This window comes from Numida meleagris, chromosome 5, assembly GCF_002078875.1.
Source record: "Numida meleagris isolate 19003 breed g44 Domestic line chromosome 5, NumMel1.0, whole genome shotgun sequence".
In the NCBI taxonomy this organism is placed as follows: domain Eukaryota; kingdom Metazoa; phylum Chordata; class Aves; order Galliformes; family Numididae; genus Numida; species Numida meleagris.
The window spans coordinates 61,640,795-61,657,796 of NC_034413.1; the positions used below are offsets into that span (position 1 = coordinate 61,640,795).

Consider the following 17,002-nt stretch of genomic DNA (forward strand, 5'->3'; position numbering starts at 1 on the left):
AGAAATCCTTTTAAATCAAAGAATCGTAGAATTGTTTGAGTTGAAGGGACCTGTAAAGGCCATCTGATCCAACACCCCTACAATGAACATGGACACCTACAGCTCCATCAGGTGCTCAGAGCCCCATCCAGCATGACCTTGGATGTCCCCAGAAACAGGGCATCTACCACCTCTCTGGGCAACCGGTGCCAGTGTCTCATCACTCTTACTGTAAAAAAACTTCTTCATATATATCCAGTCATAATCTCCTCTCCTCTAGTTTGAAGCCATTATCCCTTGTCCTACCACAGCAGCACTTGCTAAAGAGTCTGTCCCCTTCTTTCTTATAGTCTCTTTTTAGATATTGAAAGGCTGCTATCTGATCTTCCTTGAGTTTTCTCTTCTCTAAGCTGAATAGCCCCAGCACTTTCAGCCTGTCTTCCTAGGGGAGGTGTTTCCCTGTCTGTTCCAAAGTAAAGAAGTTTTTTCTAAAACTTGGCCTCTATCTGTGCTCCATAAAACAGCTGCTTATATATCAGTTCCAAAAGGCATAGGTTTGCCTATTTAACTGTAGCAGCTTTGGGTAATTTCATGAGCTCTTTTGGATCATGCTTTTATCTTCCAATTCAGATCCTACTTTGTGATAACTGTCACTGCTTTCAGTGAGATTAACAATGAATGCAAACCCAGAATATGCAAAAAGAATCAGCCACAAATAGCAAAACTCCAAAGCTGTGAAATATTGATGGGCTGCGTATTATTGTTGTTACTCACTTTGACTGTAGCACCTTAAGATTCTTGGAAATGTTGGAGAACCATACGTGGCATATTCAAGTATTACATTCATTATACTGGCTGAAGTGTTCCGTTCTTGATGTTAAGGACTTGAAAAATGTCACTTGTTGCTACTCAAGGTTACAGCAACGCACAGGCAACAAGACCAGGAATAAATTCCCCCATATTACATCATGTATAGACAGGCACATCAAAAGCTGTACCAAGAAAAACTGGCAGTGATACAACTGTCATGAAATTGCTATTCAAAATAACTCCCCTCATAAAGATGACTTCATATGCTGCAGTATGAATTCCACTAACCACTAAAAGTCTTCTCAGAAGGCCATTGTTCCCCCATGAAATCAGAATTTTAAAACATCCAGAATCTGTCAGCACAGAGCATTCAGTTCTGCTGCTTTATCTGTAGTCTGCCTTTGCCCTTTACATCCACAAAATCCAGAATTAAGACCACGGTAAGTAAACTATTAAGACACTGAAAAAAAGAAAAAAGAAAAAAAAAAAAGGTTGTATTGGGGTGGTTCAGTTCATCTAAAGAACAATTGATTTTGAATTTATCTTTGAAAGACACAAAATCCTTTTACCACTGAAAGGTTGTCATCACTGTGGGTCCATATGGCAGTTTGAAAAACATCAGGAATGGGAAGTATGAAGTTGACTCTACCTTGAGAAAAATGAATTAATTGAACAGTCATGGGAAACAGGGTTGAAAGAGACCATAGCTAAATTCTAATTGAATTCACAACAAATGGTTGAAGCATAATCATGTTAGGCTAGATTCTTTCTTGCAGTGTTTATACTAGTATCACTTTGACCCTTCATTTTTACCATGTTTTAACTCACTTTATCTGGTTTTTTTGGGTCTTCCTAGTGATCAGTTCATTCCTCCTACATGGAAAAAAAAAGACTTCCACAAACAACCCTGGGCAAAGAACACTAAGAAAAAGTGGTCAGTGGGTTGGTAGATGTTTGACGGGTGTTAACTTCTAAAGAAGAACAGTAGTTTTCTTGCTTATTTGGCTGACTTATCTTAACACTGAGGAACGCCACAGAGTGAGGTAACTTTCTGAGAAGGGTTTACAGTCTATCCTATGTCCTACGCCTGCTTTCAAACATAAACCAGGTTTTTTTTTGGAAAGTACAGCAGGGATCCTACAAAGGGATAAAAAGAAGATAGCCTACTTATACTTGCCTCCAGTTACACACTCCAAAGAGTGTGCTTTGGGGAGATCATTAGACACCACACCAGGAGGGGATTCGAGCAAGATGCAGAAAACCATTCAGAATATCTGACCAACTTTGACCTTTATTGCGCAGCCTGCAAACAAAAGCTTGACACAGAAAAGAACGCCTGGCAAACAGTCATTACTAGCTAGGCATAAAGCACTTGTGCCTTTGCAAAATTTAAATCCATCATATCGTATCAAGAAAGCAGCAGAAGAAATGTGATTAAGTAGCATGACAAATTCTGTAGAAGTAATTCTATTCAAGTAAGTGCAAATAAAGGAATAAACAATTCGTAGCACTGACACCTGAAATATGATAGAGACTGCATAGCATACCTCTTCTGCTAATATTTAGGTATCAGAAAATGGAAAATTATTTCCTTTATTGCAAGTTATGCAATAGAAGGTCTAGTCTGAAGGTCATCCAGCTGAAGGCAATCCAGGGCCCTCCTGCGGCCCCAAGAGATTCAATCTAGATAGTAACAGCTGGTCTGTGGATGTGGCTTATCCCACAGAAGGCTCATCCTAAATCCTACAAAAAAAAAAAAAATAGTGTTTCCCATAGTCATTAGACTCTAGCCAGCATCCTCTACCTTCAGTCAAGAGCCAAGTATTTCTGGACCTTGATCAAAAGACTTGTGAACTGAATCAAGTACTTGAGAGCAGAGGATACTACGAAATGGGCACAGCATAGTAAATGCTCTGTCCAGCTTGCTCTGCAACAAGAAAAAAAGCTACTTCTTGTTGTATTAGTTTATACTCGTGTGAATTATTAATGTCAATCTTAGGAAAAAAACTACCACAAACCAGTGGAGAGTGCTATGAACATGACTCCACCTATGAGGTGATATATTTTTATATTATTATTTTGGTTAGATCAAATGGGAAATATGGTTCCGGCCAGTACAGCTTTTTTGCAGGTCTTGTAAGAGTACTTCTGTCAGGTTCTAACTGCAGTTTGCTTTAACAAATGAGCAGCAGATGTTCTTGATAAAGGAAAGTGGATATGATACACTGTTAAGTTCTTTCTGAGAGATTAAACACACACAAACTCTATCTCAAGGATAGTTTATCCATTTAAAAAAAAAAAAAACAACTTGCTTCTATAGCAGAGAACCTGCCTAGCAAGGTTAAATATGAAAATATTGAATATTTGGGAACTTAGTAAGATATTTATTTTGAATGTAAGACTATAGCTATCTTACCTCTTCAAATGAGCAGACTAGAATCTACAATTGCCTCATTTAAAGCAAAACTGGAATACATCACTAGGACTAAACATAGCTCACTTCAAAGCACTATCTATAGAACCCACAAGAAACAATAATAGTCCTTCTGTAAACTTTCTGTGTGTTTTTGTTCAAGTGCTGAACTCTGGTATGCTACATCTGGTGTTTAGTTTTCTTGTTCCATATGCACACAGCCCTCGTAAGTTAGTTCCTTGGCTATAACCTTTACTGGAACACTACTCTGAAGACATCAGTCTTCACAACTGGTGTGTGCAATTCTCTGTTTCTCCCAAATAGTGTGAAGCAAGGAGAAAAAAAAATGACAACGCAAGCATTCAAACAAACTGTTTTCTTGCAGTCTTGAGTGAAAAGATAATATACCACTGCTTAAATGAAAAGGCTACAAGATTTGCTATTGTCCCTTTTTCCCCGATAAGAGATTAGGAGATATCATCTGAGGAAGGCAAGGAGACCAAGAAGTAAAAAGAGATTTAGTAACTTTCTTCCTATTTATTAAAAGCTGTTCCTTTAAAACCATTGTTTCATTAATGCAACTGCTAGTGTGCCATATCATGTTTACTTCTACCTAATCCCATAGAAAAAAAACAGAGGATACTAGGTAACATATAGCTTTTATTGACTTAAAATGTTCTGAACACTTCCGGCTCCTTTTGACTGCTGTACCAACTACTTCTAGAAGCCCGCTAAAACCACCGTAATGTCATAGACCTATGTGTACAGTGTTCTAATTATGAACCCTGTGTCTAACCTCTAGATCACAGAACGTAATCACAGAATCCAGATAAGACAGAAGCTGGGGGAAAGTAAAGAGTAAGGGATTCTTATTCAATTTTGGTGTGAGATCCTTACTTAGAATTTCATTTTACTGTCTGACAATCTGCAAGGGTTTCTGCAGCACCTTGGCAAAAAGTCCATTCATGCATCCTAGAAAGCGTGGAATGATTTGATCACATGGAAGAGTAACTTTATGCCATGCTTCTGTGCTTATTCCATCCCTGACACCAATACTGACCATCTAGAACTCCGCAGGAAAATGCTTGTCTTACACAAAAATTTTTGATGAAAACTTTTGATTCATTTTTGTTGAAATTGGGTCTTGCTGCATTAGACCTGTAATGCTCTATTTGGACTGATATAGAGGCTGGAAGCATGTTTTCAGTTCAGATCATAAGCCAATGTTGACATTACAAACACACAACTTATATAATTAGGGGAAACATTTCTATCCAGGTCCAGGGAACTACGGGTGCACCTCTCAATTCCTAATCGTCTAAGTAATAATAAAGATACACAAAGACAAAAAATCAATCTTAAAATGGAATTTGCTATTTTCACCATCTTGATCTGATTATTCAAAAAGTTGTTCAGGATAAGATCTCTCTTTCCAGTGGTAATAGCTAATAAAAGTTGAACGAAGTATATGTTGTTTTACTATTTGGTATCCATCAATGTCAAGTGGCATTTGTGTTTTATAATCTAGGCACTTAAGCAGAATGAAATCCTTTTGCAGATATCTCCTCACCAATTTTCCTTTTGACTATCTTCAGTAGTTCTAAATTATCTGCAAACTTTGTCATTTCATTGTTCAACTTCTTTTTGCAGATTACAAAGGTGTTGAACACCACACACACCAGCCCAGATCTTCAGGGGAATCAGCATTCATGGTTCTTCCATGAGGGAAGAATTTATGACCTATCTGCAGAAGACATGGTCTGCTAACTGAAACTCAGACAGCAGCTGCAGATTATTTCTTCTTCAGCCTTCTACATTTAATCATATTTCTTTTGTGTAATTCAGTATGAAGAGTTCCCAGAAGGTCATGGATACTGGTCTTTGTGCTCGACCACCCGAGTGTAGCTGTTTGATTAAGGCATTTCTTTCCCAGGTAACATAACAAGTCTGTCTGTCCTGACTTTTTTTCTGAAAAACTCAAGAGGAATTTTAGAGCTGCACTGGGTGTGAAACTGCTTTGAGTTTATTTAATTTCCAAGTTCGAACATCAGCCCCAGTACTTAAGCATACGTGTAAGCCTTACTTATATCTTTTGGAATTAATCACATGCATAGGTGCTTTTCCTATACTAACTTTTAATTCATTTAAAAAATGAGTTTAATCTTACTGAGTTTAAAGTAACAGTGTTAAAGGACTCTTTAGGCAGTCCCCAAATAACCTGAAATATTATTGAGATGAAATAGGGAACACTACGCAGGTGGCCTCTGCACTTTCTAGTAAGTAGACATGAGAGAAGCCCAATCTGTATAAAAGATGACATTTGTTCTGTATACGCATCTATAATGTCAGTCTAATGGACTTGAGATTGGAAACCTCTGTTACAGAAGTAGGGAGCATTTTTACTCAGGTGTTGCAATTCCATAGTTACAGTGCTATTTTGATGAAGCTTTAATAAATCATTCTACCATAAGCAACATCTGCCTTTCTACATCCCCACATTGTAGACAGCCAGCCAGCCAGCCACGACCTATAGCTATTAAGAGCAAAAGAGAATTTTACGCAAGCCACCCATATAGTTCTCCTGGAACTTTTTGTCTGTAAGTGCAAGATTTCTGAACCTAATAGGGGATTATAAGCAGAATAAATATCTGTCCCATTTTAGATCTGTCTTTAGACAGTATCCAAATTCTTCCCTTAAAAAAAGAAAGGTTTGACAATTCCAATGCAGTCAAATGTCACAAAGCTTTGATAAAGACAAGGAGAACGCATAGGCTTTGTCCATCATCACCACCCATATACTATTCTGGCTCCCTCCTAATCTTATACAGTTGCACATTTTATTAGAGCGGCATACGAAGCTGACAAGGTCTCTACAAAGTCGTGAAATTCTGATACTTCGTCGCAAGGAGGATGCACGGTGTGCAGGATACTGAGTTACATACAACAAACTGAAGACAACTTCAGTTCCAGAATACACGGCTGTTGTGTTGGAAATTGTCCCTCTAAGTTAGTAGCTCAGGATCTGAGATGGGGAGACACTCAGAGACTTTGCTAAACTCACACTGGAAGAGAATTAGCTTTCTCAATTTACTAATATTAGATCAAATCATCTAACCTTGTTTTCTCCTTGCCAACAAAATAGCTAATGTAGCAATTAATAGAAAGACTGAACTGAAGTTGCAGGAGGGCAACTGCTCTTCCTATAATGAGAGGAGAACACCAACCTCACATTAATGCGTAGATGTTGAGTAAAGAGCACACAAACAGCAGAAGAGCAGAAAATGAGAAACATGCAAAATAATGTTACAAATAAGAGAAAATTAACTCATCACCACTGGAGAATGTGAGCAACGTAGTAAGACATGATTTGGTCAGCTCAGTAACTTCAATACTGCCATGCAGACCTGCTGAACAGAACAGCCTGCAGAATGGGTCAAAAAAGAGCTCCAAGCACAAAATAGGGAAGATAAATTTTACATCCTTCTTTGGGTCAAACTCTCATCAAACTTAATGAAAACTTTCTCCGCTTCAGAGTCTCTCCTTGAAGGAAAAAAAAATGAATGCAAAGAGGATGCTTTCTTCCCACAGACAAACTGGTGACAAGGCCTTTCAAAATGTTTAAAATTTTAAAAGGTGATGAATAGTTTGAAATGCCTCAAATGCAAAGGAATAGCCGATCTATGTGCGCGGTTATGGGTCATTTAGGATTGTGCAATAAGTATGTAAATGAGTTCAAAGGGAAACTACAGTGGCTCCAGAATGGAAATAAGCTTGTGCTAATTGTTCCACATACCCCAGTACGCTCCTAAAATGTGCTCTCATTTCCTATCCTTCTCTTCCTCTCCATTTTTTGAGATTCTGAGTCAAGATATCTATCAAGTATTACCAATGAAGCAGCTAATTTAAGTCTACGTGAACAAGTTCAGAAGCATTCCAGAAGTTTCTTGATAGGGCCAGTGTTCAAAGCAGTAGCAATCTCTGCTTCAGGAAACAGCAGAATTTCACTGTGTTGTGAGCACTGTCAGAACAGGAGCAGTTCATTTATTTCCACTTCAACAAGACAGCCTGATTTGCTGTGTTTGCAGCTACTTTTCTTCACAAATTTTATTTGGCAGCAACAGAATAAAGGCTCAAACAATGTAGTGCAACACAAGAAAAAAAAGCGTTGGGAAACGGTCTCCCCCCTTCACATCACAAAAACTTCAGCCTTTAACACTTGACAAATATCTTTACCTTCAGTTGTGAATCCTTTGCTCAGTAATTACTGAGAAGTTCAGACAAAGATTGTTTAGATAGAGTGCGTGCACTGGGAAGCCCTCTGACACATGCAGGATGAAATCTCTCTCTGTTGTAAACAAGAGATGCAAGTCTCCACTTTGAAGGAAAACTATAAATATTTAGCTGTTTTATCTCCCTGATCATAGAATCCAGCTACTCCGAGCCACAGCTTGAGTATGCAATATCAGGTCAAAAAACCTCAGCTGATATCACACACGCATACACACACAAAAAAAAAAACAGAAAAACTAAACTGCATTAATTATTTGCAGAGACCAATGATCCATTCATGACAATAGTATTTGGGTTTTGAAGTGGCAGTCATTTTTTTAAAAGGCAAAAATATACTCTGCTTCTTGCCTTTCTCAAGGCAATATTCTTCATTCACTGTAATAACAAAAGCAAAACTGTTGTTTCCATTGGTTGTTATTTCTGAAAGACTGTTATTTTTTCTTATCAATATGATGTTACAATCTTAATATGATGGGAACTGATTCTATACGTTGCGAAATAGTGGCGGCCTAACCCTCTTCTGGGAGCTACGTCAAGACAGCCAATCTATCTTTGTACTTTCCTAGCTTGGAGATAGTCTTCCCAGTGGGCAATATCAATATGTGATGCAACCTGCAGGTGCTGAATCCATGTAAATTTACATGAGCATATACAGTACGCATGATCTACTGTGGAAAATTAATAATAAGAAAAAACAAAACAAAAGGGTGTTCACTGTACTCAAAACACACAGCTACTGAAAACATGCTTGGAGCTCTGAAGTTTGTAACTAAGGGCATCAATCCACATCTGTAGTGTGAGGTACTAGCAAGAAGTTTTGCCTACTTATATTTCCAGCCTCACAAGATTTACGTCCTGCCATTTAGCAGTACATCAGTGGCCACAGAAAACGCTATAACTGGGCTCTGTTGCTGAGTTGACTGTACAGTTGCATGTTCACTTAAAGTCTGTTTGCTGATAGTGATGAATGCTGCTGGCAGAGGCAATAGTTTGGAGAGGCTATAAATATTCTCCTCAGTTATATATGTGGCTTCATTGTTAATACTACTTTGCAGAACTGACAACCAGATTGGGCATGAAATGTCATTTGTTTTACATTTCATTAAAAAGTAGAACTGACATGATGACAAAGTGATATAAAATGCAATGTTGGATTGGTAAGATCTGAACAGTTTAGACAACTGAAACATGTAGCATTTATCTTTGTACTGTTAATTCTGTTATGTGCAACTTACTGTTATGCATTAAATAATTAAGACATCCATACAGAAGCCTATGACAAATTGCTCCTTAGTAACTAGCAGTGAACATCCTATAACCACCTACGAAATCCAACTGTTCCAAGTGTAACACATATACTTCTTCATCACAATTTGGCAGAGATAATTCACGCGCGTGTATAACTCCCTAATAACTCACTAATGTATATAATAAAAATCAAGTGTTAAGGAACAACTGTTTAAGAGAGAAAACCCCCAAAGCACTAAAATAAATGTCAAATCTAAACTGATGTGGCTATGAATTTTTAGCTCAACAGTTCAGAATAAATAATTATAGACCTGCTGAGTTCAAGAGAAATTTTGTGGGCTTGCCTCTCCTTTTTAATGTTTTCTCTCAAAACTAAAGTTTCTGTGATCTTTGTAAGAAACACATACACGTGCCCTCAAAAAATAGCTATATTTGTTTAAGTTGTGAAAAAAGTGCTTACTCTGCATATGCTTTCAGTAGAGCCCCACTTAACTGCAGTTGCTGGCATTCCTGTTGAGATTTGAACAAATCCATCATAATGCTTTCCATTAAACCTGTGTGTAGTAGTCTCCAGAGCAGACAAATTTTTGTCTACAATTCTGTCCATTAGCATACCATAACATGCAAACAACCTAGTTTTTGTGTCAAGGCAGTAAGGACTGAATTCTGCCATTCTGTTTTCATTAAATGATGTACTTAACCCAACAGCAGTCACATAGCTATTGGTGCTATTTGCACTTAATTGGAAATAGTAACTTTCTTTTCCAAAATCAGAAGCTATTTACCACCAAGTAGGATAGGATCACTTCTAAGCAACTGGATGGACATTGAACTTCTGAAACACACAGTTCAGGTTTCAATCCAGGCATGTACTTGTGTGATCTACTAACAAGAAAATCTCACTGTGCCTCAGTACTCCACATGCATGTCACAGAGACAGCAACTATTTTCTCTGTTGTTTTAGGAATGTCATCAGAGAAAGGTCCAGCTCTAGACTGGCTTATGTATCTGCTGCTGTCAGCAAACGTATAGCAAGTTCCAAGTTGAATTAGGCTGCTTAAGTGGTACCACAAAATAAGAAAAGATAATTAACATTTGACATAGTTCCTTAATTTTTAATTCCAAGATTTTATCATAATTTTTCTTCCAGAGCACTGGCTTTTCACATCATTTTGTTATGAAATATTGAGTTTGTTATCCTGCAGAGACAAACTGCTGAGTTACTCTATTGTGAAAGAACACTTAACTTGTATAAGCTAAAGAATCATGCTAAAGTACATTTAACTTTTTTTCCAGAGTGTTCCCAGAAATGGAAATTCTTAATTCATTGTCTGACGAGTATGGGAATGTGTTATAAATGAGTTAGATTTCAGATATGAGATGCCAGATAAAACTAGGAGGAGGAGGTTTTTGTACTTTTATTTTTTACAAAATAGAATGCATTACACTAATACTCTAAAGCCTTGCAAAAACAATGCAAGTAACACATTCACCATAATGATAGGGTTACTTGTGCATTATGAGGCACATAGAAAGAATGGCAGCCTCTTAAGCTATCCAGCTATAATTTGAGATTCTACTGTACAGCTAGAGCCAAATTACCATGATAAACTATTAACCATGAGTCAAGAAAGAATAGAGCTGGATGAATTCTGTCACCAGCAGTCAAGTGACTGCAAGCAGAATTAATTCATTTGTTATTCTTTATGCCCTGTTTTCTTTGAGCCATATATGCAAATTGTTGTCATCTTTAAAGAAAACTAACTGTATATGCTACACACTGGCATACAAGGCTGCTTCTAATTAGTAGTTTAGTAAGCTTAGTTCTATTCATAGTGAATAATATATTCCATAGAGTAACGTTTACTAAAGTATTGTGAAAGGTGCAGAAAGGCAAGGCAAACTCAGAAATACTGATAAAAATGTATTTCTCCATTTCACCTCTTCCTACACATGAATTATAAAGATCTCTATAAAGTAACAAAGACATGCAAAGCTGACTTGGAATTTGTATCAGCTTTAAGTAAAGTATTTTCAGAAGACAAGGATTACTTTGTTCCGTCTGGCCGCAAGTTTACAGCAATACTCCGATTTACAGAGACTAAGGCTATTATCATCACCAGAAAGCCTAGCAAGAGATGCTTTTAATGTTGTTGCTTTTCCTTTTTTTTGTTTTCCTTAAATGGAACATTTCCAGGTGTTCAGACTCATGCAGGGTCATGCATAGTGCCGTAAGTTCTTTGAAGAAGAATGGTGTGAGAGCTTAGATCACTTCTAGAATCTCACTACAACGTACCCTCAATGTGGGAAGGCTAGCCCAGTGTCAACGGTTTACGGGCGTTCGGCCCAGTTCCGTGACGAAGGGGACGGGGGATCCACGGGTCCATGCCCCGGGAAAAAGGGAAAAGGGAAAAAGGGTAAGGAGATGGCCCTGAGAGCAAAGAACAGCGGCAACAATCTGAGGAGAAACAAACTAATTTACTAAATAAAATATCGGAATGCAAAACAATATACTATAATACAATATAATTACAATTTAAGCTGATAAATCCAATACAGAGAGAGAGAATGTCCCAAAATCAAGGTAGGCCTTACTCTACTACCGACGATAAGACGGCTGGAGAGCGAGGTGCTGCCAAGACGAGAGACAGCGGAAAAAGGGACGAGGTCTCGTGATCTGCAAGTTTTTATACTGCGAGCTTTTATCTTTTCCCTCCGGCTGGAAAATGGTAATAGAGGAGCAAAGTACCATGGGGACTGTAGTAGTCCTTCTCTTCCGAGAACCAGGTACATTCACTACATGATGTTATGATGTGGAGTACCAGTAACCGAAAATCATAAAACCATGACACCCAGATGTCAGATTACTCATTTATCAGTCAAGAAGAATGATTACCTCTGACCCCCCAGCTCTGCCCAACTTGTAGCAAGCCTTCGGCATGTCACTTGAAGGTAGATCCACTGCAGGTTAGAGGCCTGGATTCCAGGACTATCTTTAATACCATATTCAGTACATAAATGCAGAAATGATCCTTGGAAAATTGGTCATTGAGATAGCTGGACATATTCCTGCCTATATCATAAAGAATTAGAGAACCTTCCATCCAACATAATCAAATAATTTGGCAGCTACTGGCAGCCAATAACTTGCCTATCAGGTTTCCTAAAATAAATTTAACCTATGTGGGCAGTCAATTCAATGCTCTTATACTGGACTGGTAATCTCTTCATGAATTGTACACAGTTCGCAGAATATCCTATTCTGTTCAGTGTGCACTTAGATGCTAGTAAGTCCAGATGTTACATGTAAAAATGTATGCTGTCTGGTTTTGCCCTGTAGGTTTCCAAACTTCATACTGCATCCATGAGTGAACAGAGCCAAATAACATGTCAAAAGCAGAATTTTTTTTTAACTTTGGAGTCTAGAGCTAGAGTGAGTATGGACTCAAAAAACAGCAGTGAGTAATGACATGCTTTGATTATAAACCTTCTCCACATGTGGCCTTCTGCAAAGGTTTGGAATATGTTGCACTTGCTGTCTGTTAACAACTATTTTATTTTCCTACACAGGAAAAGCAGAATTTTATAAAAATAAAAATGTGATTGATCCAAGCACAAGTGGCAGAATCATTGCCATTACCCCCATTGCTTCTTGCTTCTCTCTGCCTGACCTCAGCACATTTGCTCTGGCATCATGCTTCACAGGGCACCTGTGTAGTCACCAGCAGCAAAAGCCTCTCAGAAGTTGGCAAGTTCACACATATCATTTGGCTTAACTGTGATTTGAACAAATAGACACAGATCCAGTGTTGCAACAGCAGAATGGTAGAAGGTAAATCAGAAAGCACATTACTTAAGGGAAAGATTTGACATGAACCTGGCTTGCCTTAAAATTTACCATCCAGCTCCCTTATTTGAGGGTGAACAGAATGGGAAGAGCAGGATAATAATTACTCAATGGGTATCAAACTCTGATCTACATGCCCCAACATCTACATAAACTCTGAACTACATCTGTCAATAAATGGTTTACATGAAAACCAGCTCCTTCATATTACAATACCAGACTAGATTTAGTAGCTTGACATCTTGGTTCTGGCAATGGACCATATATGATGGTTCACATGAAGCAGAAAAACAACACGTACTGCACCGTTTCCAACCGTGCAATACTTTATCCAAAGAGAAAAATTCTTTCCTGACCCCTAGGCAGTCAGTCCGTGATCTGCAGCACAACATTTGGCTGTTCCTCTTAGGCAGAGCTGTAGCACTAGTATTCTTTAGGCTTATAAAATTAATGATCATCAATATAACCCTCAAAAATTATACACACATACAAAGCAGGTTGAGTTAACATCACTCTGGGCAGGGACAAGTTTGCTGAAAAGCAATGGTTGACTTGGCATTTTTTTTTCTGCTTGACACTCAGTGACATTACAGCAAAGAACAAAAAATGCTTATGTTATATTTTAATGTAGTCATTCTGTTGCTATTTAAGTTCAGCAAAATTATTTGTGGGTAGCTAATCACAGTTATCAACAAAAAAAAATCTTGTTTTCAATGACCTGTTTATTTATTTTTATTTCAAGGAACAACCTTACTGGTCTTAGAACCCAAAGCTTAAAATAGGGAGGGAATAATCGAGAAGATGTGGCTTGGTCATTACAGAACAGCAAAGATTCTTGGTTTTGGTTCTCAGCTGTTCAGTCAGTTTGCATCCCTATGGCCTTTGCTATAGAATAGCACAGCTGAGTTTGGAAGATCAAGAAATTAAAAAATAAAATAATTTTTGAAGTAGATACATAGCTAACGGTCTTATACTTCTAGATCAGAGTAATGTACATCAAAATACCATCTTGCTTGATAATTTACAGACTCTTATTTAAGTGCTTCAGCTGAAAAGGATTTCCCTTTCATCCTGTGGTACACTTGAAATCCTCATGGTGTTTGCTACAAAGAAAGGAATCTCTTTTGTCAGTATGCCAGTGAGGATTATGAAATCCAGTGATGTACATCTGAATTAGATCAGATTACACAATCACAATTTAATACTGCAAAGCACTGATAAATATTCCAGTGATTACTACAACAGAGAAACAATCAGCTTAAAACAGAGCGCAGTAACATTACAGCATGCTCTCCATTTCCAAGAATATCTTAAAAGGCACTAATGGACAAGCTAGAAAGTCTTAGCACAGGGCAGGAGTTATTACGTTAACCTGCTCACCTCACAAATGATAGGCAATGAAGGTCAGCTCATCAATCAATTCCTAACAAATTGGGAAGCGTAACAATTTCAGAATAATCTGGGAAAATTTCCCTACCATGCATCTCAGCAATTGACTGATGAGCAACTTAGATGTCCATGTAGAAGAGGCTAGAGGACTGCCTGGAGAAGATAACCTTGTCTTAGCATAAGTGGTTCCACACCTCAGTTAGAGTTTCAGGTCAAAATAATGTTCTTACACACTTAAAAGATGAGCTAACTTTCTGCCCTGAGGCTACATGGGGAAATTGAAATCTGCAGTCAAATATAGTTAAACTTGTTGAGAATTTAGCAAGAAAAACAGAGTGGTAATGGGAGGAACAAAAAAAAAAAAAAAAAGAGATTAATGTTAATGTTAACTCCAGATTCTTTCCACCTCCAATTTCCTACATTTATGGGTTATTTCTCAATTTCTGCTCTCTCCTTGGTCTTCAATTGTCATTCCACACAATTTGTCTTACGTGCTGTTGAAAAGGAAAACAAGAGGCTTCACTTTAGGGCTCTCTCTCCCTTGCCCACTTAACGAGAGCACAGGATCATCACAATATCAGATTTATATCCTGACTTAGATTCTCATAATGTTTTTTTCTGATAAGATAGATTCCACTACAGAGGAACTCTTTGAAGAAAATCTCCCGTCTAGCCGTATTTTAAACTTCTTACTTTTCTTTAGCCTTAGTTCAATATTTATTCTGTGTGATGAAGAAGAGTATCAGCAACAATCCATCATAACATCTGTAGCCTATTTTCCAGGATGGAAAAATTTAGGTATGTTCAGTAGCTCCCTCTATTACTAAATTGTAATAAATACTGTCCTTCTGAACCTTGGAATATTGCTATGATAGAAGAAGCTACATCGTACACAGTAGCTAAACATGGTCCTAAATGCTATGAGCACTGAGCCTGCTGCCTAGTAGGACTACAGCTAGTAAGTGACAGCATCCTTCTGAACTAGTGGAACATTTCCACTCAACCTTGCCCATGTTACGGGACTAGGAGCACAAGAAAGATATTCATTTGAATCCAGCAGTTGCAACAGAACCAAACACAAGCCCTCCAAACATATTAGATTATAAACAACAGAGAACATAAACTGAATTTCAAATGGCAGCATGATCATTAGAAATCTTATTTTTCCAGCATGTGTTAATAAGGAGAACATGCAGTGTTCCATTACACTCTATTTCAAACTATTATAGTATAGATTGTTCTCCCTCCCCCCACGTTGCAAATTTGTATCTCATCCTCCAACAAGAGCTGATTCCAGGGAATTTGGAATTAATGCACAATGATAAAGATTGGCTGTTTTATATCTACAGCTGTGTCACATGCTGCTGCTTCTCAGCTGCATTAGCTCAGAGAGGCAAGATGAGGCTGTGCTAAGCAAATACCAGACAATACTCTGCAAGGCAAGAGGCTGAAGTGCCGAAGACAGGGGCTGTAATTACACATCCTGGTTTGCCAATCTGTGGAGGCAGTCTACTTACCACAAAGGAATTGAAGATCCCACATGTATTTCAACAAAGCTGTGATCTTAATGTCTAGCACTTGACAAAGCATTTTGAGCAATAATGGTTTACTTCATTTATATGATACGAATGCAGCCAGTATATTACCATGTGCATTCTGAAGACAGAAAATTAAAGCATTCAGCCATACTCATATACCAAAAGGACAGAAATGTAATTTAGATTTCATCAAGGAGGTTCAATCCAAAAACCTCAATAAAAGCTTCATTCCTTCAAGGATCTTTATGTTCAGTTAGTATTGAATTTGTGTATTTCATCCAAGCTACTAAGAAAACAAACAAACAAAAAAAGCTACAGTTTACCCTGAAAAAAAAATTCAAAGCAGTGATGGCACACTAACTTGTGGGTGACTAGATTTTAGAGTTGCTTTAATGTGACTAATAATATATCTGCAGATAGCACCAAAATTGGAAATATTTTACTTGAGCTTTCAGATGGGAAACATAAGAAATGTAAAAACCTAAAACTTAGCAACATCCCATGCTTTGACTTTCATTCAATGTGCTCTTACTGCCACTTGCAGTGCTGTCTGGAAGAACCAGTCACAGCGTAGTAGTGTGCACCAGTGTCACGTAAGTAAAGAAGCAGCACATGGTCTTTTTTTGCTGTTTGCAACTAAGCAAGTTGAAATAATGAAGTAAGAAAGGGAATGCTTATTGGGGCTGGAAAATGTCATACACGCAAAGAGGTTTTCTGAGTCTCATCTCAAAATGACAATAACTAAGGTAATTCTGAAAAAAAACTGAAAGGTTGGATGAAAAAATCCAAAAAAGTTGTTTGCTTTCTTTATTTATACTTTTGTTGAAATTAGCTGCTTTTTATGAAAAAAGTCATTTTTTTTTCCAGAAAGTTAAATTCAAGAACTACTTACTGAGTTTTAGTTTTGCACTTAGAACCTAATATATTCCAGTTCTTGTTGAAAACTCCCAGTCCCTCGCCCACTGTCGCATAAATAAATAAGATAAATATCAGATGCCCTCCATTGGCCCTCTGTTTAAGTTAGTTTCAGAAGTTATAAATTTCCCAAATTCCTACTAGTCCTTGCTTTTGTTATAGTGAAGTTGCAGTTTCCTGCCTCTGTCAGAGAAATCCCACCACTTCAAAGAGTAGAACCACATTCAGTTTGATGATATAGCTGTCAGCATGCAATCAGAGCACGGACAGGAGGAAGCTGAGCAGGCTGAGAGGGAAAACTTGTGGCTCCAGGAGAAAAATTTTGGGCTAAGGGAGAAGAAAAGAAGATAAATAAAACAAGTAAGAGCTTATAGCAGTATTGAAGCATGAAAGAAACATGGACGCCTGGAAGGACAGTTTAAGGCCCTTGCTGTGAGGGGAAGGAGAGAATCTGGGATCCACGCACCCCAATTCTTTCTGCCCCTTTTGGTGAACAAGTTTCCTTGAACAAGTCAGCCAGCCTATCCTCTAAAGATGCTCTTTTTGCTTCCAGATTAGTTACATGTATGGTAG

General features: G+C 37.9%; 1 protein-coding gene across 1 annotated transcript in view; it reads right to left on the minus strand.

Annotated features, from left to right (window-relative positions):
- The window catches only part of MYLK (myosin light chain kinase), a 191,305-nt gene that overhangs the window by 118,002 nt on the left and 56,301 nt on the right, over positions 1-17,002 (minus strand). The gene's annotated exons all lie outside the window — the stretch shown is intronic.